The sequence below is a fragment of the Pavona decussata genome, unplaced genomic scaffold, assembly GCF_977016875.1.
Source record: "Pavona decussata unplaced genomic scaffold, jaPavDecu1.1 SCAFFOLD_79, whole genome shotgun sequence".
NCBI lineage: Eukaryota > Metazoa > Cnidaria > Anthozoa > Scleractinia > Agariciidae > Pavona > Pavona decussata.
Window position 1 is genome coordinate 484,521 of NW_028145497.1, and position 7,980 is coordinate 492,500.

General features: G+C 43.1%; 1 pseudogene across 1 annotated transcript in view; it reads left to right on the plus strand.

Annotated features, from left to right (window-relative positions):
• The first annotated feature begins 2,925 nt into the window (after positions 1-2,925).
• Positions 2,926-7,980, plus strand: part of LOC146476137 (von Willebrand factor D and EGF domain-containing protein-like) — a 35,789-nt pseudogene continuing 30,734 nt past the window's right edge. Inside the window, exons 1-2 of the transcript XR_014865704.1 lie at positions 2,926-3,409; positions 3,510-3,563. The product of XR_014865704.1 is annotated as a von Willebrand factor D and EGF domain-containing protein-like (transcript). The remainder of the gene's footprint in view (positions 3,410-3,509; positions 3,564-7,980) is intronic.

Genomic DNA, 7,980 nt, shown 5'->3' on the forward strand with positions numbered 1-7,980 from the left:
AAACTTACGTACTTAAATCCAGTATTTCATCAGCATTCAGTGATAAACTTACTATAGTGTGTACGCTCGATAGCCTGATTTTATTACACCAGCGAGAAGGCGAAGAACGAGAAATCCGCAAGCTTCGAGAAGCGATGCGACCGTTTAGTAACAACAACACTGAGCGTCCTTCGGAGATGCTGGAATGCATTTGAGAAAACTCTGCCATGGTGGCAAATCAAAACTGCGTTTGCCATTCGCAATGACCATAATTTTATAGATAAATGAATACCTTACAATAGATTTTGTAGTTTGCCGCAAATCTTTTGGATTTTTTTTCCTACTGCGCGCTATTCGAGCCCGCTAATAGACGACTACAACTAACTCGCACATTTGATCTCATATTTATTCGCTTCGCGTCTCAGTGTTGTACAATTTTTTTCCATCCAAAGCAAAACACTGATCTTTGATGCTGTTTGTCCGTCAAATTCTCCGTTTTTGACAGTTGACTTCCATATGAACAAACAATACGATTGAAATCTAGAAAATCCTCGCGAGTTCATCCAAAGCCAGTTGGTGACCTTTGCCATTTCCAGCGAAAGCAGATGTGCCGCGAAATCGTTGTCTATTTTAAACAGACTTATCTCTTTACCAATTTTCCACGTTTGGTGGACGTATCTTAGCCACACAGGATTTCAACATCCACTCCACTCTGTCCGCTTTAACTTCTGTGCTACAGAACGTCCCGTCGCCGGTCGGCCGCGACGTCTCCTTGCCGATCCATCGACAAAAATGTCGTTTTCGAATGCTAAAACACTTTTAACCTTACAAAAATCGAACTTATATTTACAACAGGAAACAAAGATTATAAAAAGTGAAGAACGAAGAGCGGATGATCCAAATTCGGGCGCGATTTCACCAGATTGTTCCACCACAAGCTCGCAGCGAATTTAGTAGCCTGCGTAGCAGTCGTTTCCGTTTCCTTCAAGCCAAGCGCGAGGGTATTGGGATAAAAAGGAGCAAAAAATTAGGAGCGGGGGGAGGGGCGGGGAAGGAAAGGAAACGCCTGCCGCTGAGCCCAGACATTTTACCGAACGCCCCCAAATGGCTTCGCTCCCTTGGGGCCTACACTGTCACGTCAAATGTCACATGAGAACCAATCAGCGAAAACAGAATCGCGGCGGGCAACTTGTTTACTTCAAGTTGCAGTACAGTCGACTCCCGATAACTCGAACCTTCAAGGGAAATTGAAAAAGGTTCGAGTTATCGAGGGTGAAATTATGAAGAAAATTACCTGAAAGGAAAGGAAAATTGTTTTGAGTTAGCGCGAGGTTCGAGTTATCGGTAGTCGACTGTATTTTAGAAGATTTTCTCGAACTTTACGTACGTCGCTCAAGGGTAGATAAAATTACCCAAGACAAATTTTACTAATGTTTTAGAATATCAACTCATTTGCTGGAATTACAGACAGAATGAGCTTGTCCCACATGGCTAAATACTTCCTCGCGTTTCCAGGATAAAATTAATTGTATTTCGCGTAGCGTGAAATAAAACAAGCTTTCAGATTGTCGTGTCATTTAGACCGCCGACAACCAGAACAAATTTTCTTAAATTTCGGCGGGATTTCGAAAAACGAATGACACCATGTTTGTTGAGACGATAATACCTACCAACAAACCAAAGCGCAATGAAAACTATATCGAACCACCCTGATATCGAACTATATTTTGATTTTGATAAACGGTTAACCGGATGTCCTTTTAGTCTATGAGTTTGATTGACAGACGATTGACCAATGGTAATACATCATTGCCTCCCGTTCGCTGACGAACGGCGTTCGGTAAAATGTCTGGGCTCAGCGGCAGGCGTTTCCTTTCCTTCCCCGCCCCTCCCCCCCGCTCCTACTTTTTTGCCCTTTTTTTCCCAATGCCCTCGCGCACTTGCCCCGCTTGGCTTGAAGGAAACGGAAACGACTGCTACGCAGGCTACGAATTTAGTGTCGACCCGTACAATTTATTTTTGAGCCGGTCTGCTCGCGCATGCGCTTGACCGTGAAACTCGGCCTTTAAAAGCGCATGTGCACTTCAGCGAGAAAGGAAGTTCTTGCGTGCTTCACGTAAATTAATATTTTAAAAGTCCTCGCGCTCGCAAGGCCTAATAAGGTAATTTCATTTGGAGCAACCGCCAATAGACTAAAAATAGATTGCCCATACTTGCTCCTTAGGAATAACTACTGATAGCCGCAGTTCGTCAACCAACGCATTGGACAGATTTAATTGTGATGTGAATATTTTAAAAACACCAATTAAATTACAGTGTCAGTCCATGTCAGTTCAAATAAGGGAGCTAGATGAACGTAACCGAAAGCGCACTTGTCAAGAAAATTCGGCAACCTTTAATGATACCATAAGCACATTTGAGTTAAATACAACTGTAATGAGATGAAAAACAGGTAAATTCGTTTGACGCAAGAACGTAAACGAGGCCCAAAGTTGCTCTCTCCATTTGTTGTTTCCTATTTTATAGCTGCCAATTCGAATTCACGAAACGCTGAAGGATCAGTTTCCAATTGGTTTGTGGACATTTGGCTTACAAGGTGTTTAGTAGGAAACAATTGATGGATTTTTTTCTTTCTTTCTTTTCTTAAACCGGGTGTTTCATAACAGTTTCCCTTTCGCTTTTTGAAAAATTGACGTTGCTATTGCAGTTTTTCCTAAGTAGCTCTGCGTGAAAAGCGAAAGATAATATATATATATGGAAAACTATTTTGTATTTCCGGAAAGGAAGTCGAAATAGTGTTGAATGTCTTGACCTCAGTCGTTGCCAAGGGTGGCGTCATTTTTGCATCCAATCACAGATTTCATGTTACTTTGTTATGTGATACTTCCTTATAAACCTCTCAGACGACTGCATGAGTTCAAAACGACTCAACGTATACCCTTCCAACTACGCTAATCATTTTAAGACGACCAAAAAAGCATGCCTTTCAGGAGATTTGTATTTTCGGGTTGCTATATTATCATCTTCATCATAAATGCATGTGTTTGTCAGACACCCGTTTGCAATGACTGCTGCAAAAATTACAAGGAAATTAACAATCCTCGCCGTAGCATAAGAAGCAAATGGAAGCAAGGCCAAACGCTGTTGTGTGATCGGCTTATCAGTTCGGACTGGTATCGCTTTACAAGTTTTGGAGGAACTCAAATGCCTGAAAAGGCTGTGCAAGAGTTCTACTGCGGCACCCACGATCCAATCTGGTTAAGGGATAAGCATCCAACTCAGGCGGAAGGAAATGTGGCTCGCACGGCCTGCATCAGCAGTTTTGGTGACACCTGTTCGGACACTCTTACCATTAACATAAAAAACTGTGGAACATACTATGTATACTACTTAAAGCCTCTTCGTTACTGTGCAACCGCTTATTGCGCTGGTAAGAAAGTTTGCATAGCCACACATTGTTCTACCTCTATGCCTATAATATATTTAATGGAAATTTAACTTTTAATTCTAACTTAAACTTAACTTTGTAGGTTTCGACAAGCCTTGCCCTTACGGAAAGGAAGGAGAACCGCCAAACTGTTTTGGTAAGTTGTGAGTTCCCAAGATGTATTTTAAATGTCTTAACTTTGTTTTGATTAACTACCATCTTAAGGGGCCGGTAGCACAAGGCCGATTTTTTATTTACTTTGCAAAAAAATTTGTCAACGCTGATGCTAGACGAGTGCGACCGGAATGTTTTTCATTGACAAAATTTTCGCAACCTTTAAGCCTGTCGCACACTTGAGGAAAGAGCTGAGCAAGCTGCCTTGCGAGAAATCGCGAGGCAATCAGCTGAGCTGTTTCCTGAAGTGTGCGGTTGAGTTTTTGTGAGAATTTCGCCTCGCGAGGCGAAATCTCAAATATCATGACAGATATTTTTCTCACGGCCTCGCGAGGCGAAAACCTCACGAAAACTGAACCGCACACTTGATGAAACAGCTGAGCTGATCGCCTCGCGAGTCAGTTTCCTCGAGTGTGCGGCAGGCTTTACCAAACTACAAAGAAGCCGCGACCAAAAATCGGCGGCAGACGATGCCCTCGCTTGTTTTGTTTGTCTGCAAAATCCATTAGCACTCCAAAATCCATTAGCGCAGAATTTGATCCATTTTACTGCATAAGGCAGCCAAACTGAAAATCATTTGCATCCAGCATGGACAGGGTAGATTTCCCTCGCTTTCCTTTTCAAAGTTTTGATCCTAGAATGAGCAAATTTCAGGCAGAACAGCAATAATGTTGTGACATGTGATATTTATCCGCGCTAAACTGGCGAGCATAGCTGAAATGAATACGATAATACAGAACAAACAATTTGATTGACGTTTCCAGTTGTAGATATACATTTTGTCATGTTTTTATTTCCGGCTCAGTGCGACCGTGATCAACGCACAAAAATTTGTTAAAGCAAAAATTTCCTTTTAATTTGGTTGAGCCTACAATTTTTTTTTCCGCCTAGTGCGATCGGCCCCTTTGCTTTGGATTCACTGGCACATTCCGACGAATAACGATTTGAAGCAGAAAGCTACTTCAGTTTGATAGTTGCTTAAAAATCAGAACCAGATGGAAAGAGTGTAGACGTACGAAGTAATTCTGTTAACACATACACTTCTTGATTCTTTGATTGACGTCCACCAAAAAACGTAGCCTGAGTATTAGGCCTTCTTAAGGGGAGTAGACTGCAAGTAGTCCCTTTCTGGATAGTCGAGAGGTCGTGCGAAATAGCAGAGCACGAAAAAAAACTAGAGCGACGAGCGGAACGGGGCTTGGGGAGAGGCGGAAAAAAGGGGAAAGGAAAAGAAAGGGAATGCGCTCTTAGCCGTAACAGACGTAGACTGCAAGCAGTCCCTTTCTGGTTAGTCGAGATGGTGTGCTCATAGCGCAGCGAGACTGGAGCGAGGAGAAATAAACGAGAAGAGACTGTCCCTTTCTGCTTAGTCGAGATGGTGTGCTCATAGCGCAGCGAGACTGGAGCGAGGAGAAATAAACGAGAAGAGACTGGGGGAGAGAAGGAAAAGAAAGGTAAATTTCCCGTTGCTCCAGCAACGGAAATTTCCGATTGGTCCATAAACAATAGCTGCTGTCAGACAAGTTTGCTTGATGTGTAATTAACTTCAGATCACTAGAAAAATGGCTTCGGTGAGAGAGAGAAGCAGCGATGTGTTCGTAAATTTAAGCGATCAACTCGGCGGCTTAGTTCTTAAAGAGGAACAGAAGCTAGCAGTAGAAGCGCTCTCTCGAAAAGATGTAATGGCCGTTCTTCCCACTGATTTCGGGAAATCCATTATTTATCAAAGCTTCGACTTTGCCAACACGGCCTCGATTGTGGTTGTTGTTCTGTTTCGCAGTATTTTCCAAGACCAGTTGCAGTCAAAAGACTTTGGTTTAAAAGTAGTTGCCTTCAAGAAGATCCCACAATTATTAAAAGACATTTGTGCCAACAAGTACAATGTAAAAGATGTATCATTCCAGAAAGTGACGCAGGCATACTAGGAAAAAAGAAATCCGAGTGCTCCTATCAGGAGTCGAACCTAAGACCTTCCGATTACTAGTTCGGATGCTTTACCACTGAGCTACAGGAGACTCGTGAGAGCTAAGGCCATTAAACTAGGTTCATGGGACAAACATCCTGCATACTGCTAGGATTTGAATGTCGAACGTGTGTGAAATATACCATCACATTTCTTTCAAGTACAATGTAATTTTCGCATCCGCGCGGAACAAGCTTTGTCGGCAGAATTCACCGCAGGATGCTTTAAAATGATAGCTTTCCAGTTGTCTTGAGCCACGCTCTTAATTACACCTCGGGCGTTTGTGTCGTCGATTTCTTTTACTCTGGGCCCTGAAAAAAAAATCGAATTTTGGCCTTTTCAAAGAAGCTCGGCGATTATTCCCCTTCGCTCCTAATGTTCAGGCCCGGGCCCGGTGTTCTGGTCATTGAATAACAATGCGGAGTTGTTATCTATTAGCTGTCATTTTTAATTGGATTTTTAATGGGTTTAACGAATTGTGGGCGGAGTTACCCTGAACGCGTCTGACTGCGAGCAGTCCCTTTCTGGATAGTCGAGAGGTCGCGCGAAATAGCCGAGCGCGAAAAAAAAAAAAAATAATAAAAACGAGAGCGAACGAGGGGAAGGGGGCTTGGGGAGAGGAGCCTCTTCTCGTTTATTTCTCCTCGCTCCAGTCTCGCTGCTTGCAGTCTTTAAGTAGCCTGCGAGCAAGCTCTCTTGGAGGTGGGGGGCGGGAGGAAGAAAGAGGAGAGAGCTTGCAACGATATTTTAGGAATTTTCATTTCTGCGTTGAATTTTTCAACGCAAAATGCTGATTGGTGGATATTGCATTTGGTGCTTACGTCATTGCTCTTCGCGTGCGTCGTGTTGACAACACAAAAATGGTGGCGGAGTTTCTATTTGTGAAGGTTGCGAGAATTTCTCTAGATAACTTAGGTTTTCTCTGGAATTAAAACCCGAGCAAAGTCAAGCTGCTAATGCTTAAATTCAGTGTTTGGCTCAGCCGAAAAAAATATGAACATCTTTCAGCTCACGCCACAAATTAAAGCTTTCTGAATATATTGACTCAATTCCGAGTGCTTCGGTACGGCGTTAGCAGCGAACTGCCAGTTTTTTAGGGCAACGATTTCCTTTTGATCTGGCACTCTCACCTCTGCGGCTTTGCTATTCGTTCACAACATCACAAATTTCACACGAGTTGAGTGTTCCAATGAAACCACATTGTCGATATTGAGAATTGCGTCCTCGTTCTCGGTAACCCGGCTGCAAAATTGAGATCCTTCCGATTTCCTTACACTGCTTCTTTTTTCCCTGGCCGGACCGTGTCAAGTTTTCGACATTTTTTATGTCCAGTAGTTTTGTGGCGTTGACACTGCAGTCGGCAAGATTCGCTTGACCCTTGGGACGACATTTGATTTGTGACCCCGACCTTTTGGTCAATCAGCTTTTAGTGTGCTCACCATTAAGTAAAATCCTTCACTAAATTTTCTGATTTTTGTGGCACTCGGTAGGCATACTCGATCAGAGAAACTATAGTTTTTTTCAACAAGGATTCCCGTCTTTCGAAGTGTATATTGTACCTTTCACATGTTTGTTTACGTTTGCTATTGTTTTCGGTTTGCGCTTATTGGCCAAATTCTGACAGCTAGGACAGCAGGGAGCCGCGGGGAGTATTGGGGGCGGCATTCCAATTCCTGAGACATCGTTGCAAGCTCTCTCCTCTTTCCCCCTCCCGCCCCCCACCCCCAAGAGAGCTTGCTCGCAAGCTAGTCTTTAAGGGGAGGGGGGAAGGGGAGGGGGAGAAGAGGAGAGGAAGGCCTGACGTGACACAGAACCTTTCTGAGTCTGTGTCGAACGTCCGAATTTCGGACGTTGGCGCTGATTGGACGAAACACAAAGGGTTACGTCACACCGCCGGAAACAAAAAATTATCAAGAGTGTGAGGATTATTTTGTTGGGAACCATCTTGAATTTTGAAAGACTGTGATAGCGAAATAACGTTATTAGCTCAGTCAAGTTGACTTGAGAAGCTCCAAGTTCTTCCCTGGTATTGAACTGAAAAAAGAACAAGAATCGTGTCTAGTTTTTTAAAAAGGTGTTGACGGGTCAACACGATATACAGTTCGTACGTGGTATTTAGGTTTAACTAGAATGTCTGAGAGATTTCTACACGCATATATGCCGCTTCCATTTCGGTCTTTTCACCAATTTAGCTTCTTGTATGTTTGCAGCGGCTTAACATGATGATTTGGAGTATTTGCATGATAGACTATGTTTTGTATTTTGATATCAAAGGTCATTTCTGGGTTACGAGTGCTTCGTTTATCGCCTGTTCAGCAACCGTCGTTCTTGCGCCCGTTGAGGCATTTTATTTGTGTTTGGTTTGGCTTGTTTTAGTGCGTCCGGTGACAGTACAGCCTCTCTAGTTAGGATTAGAACTGTGCAATAATCTTTATCT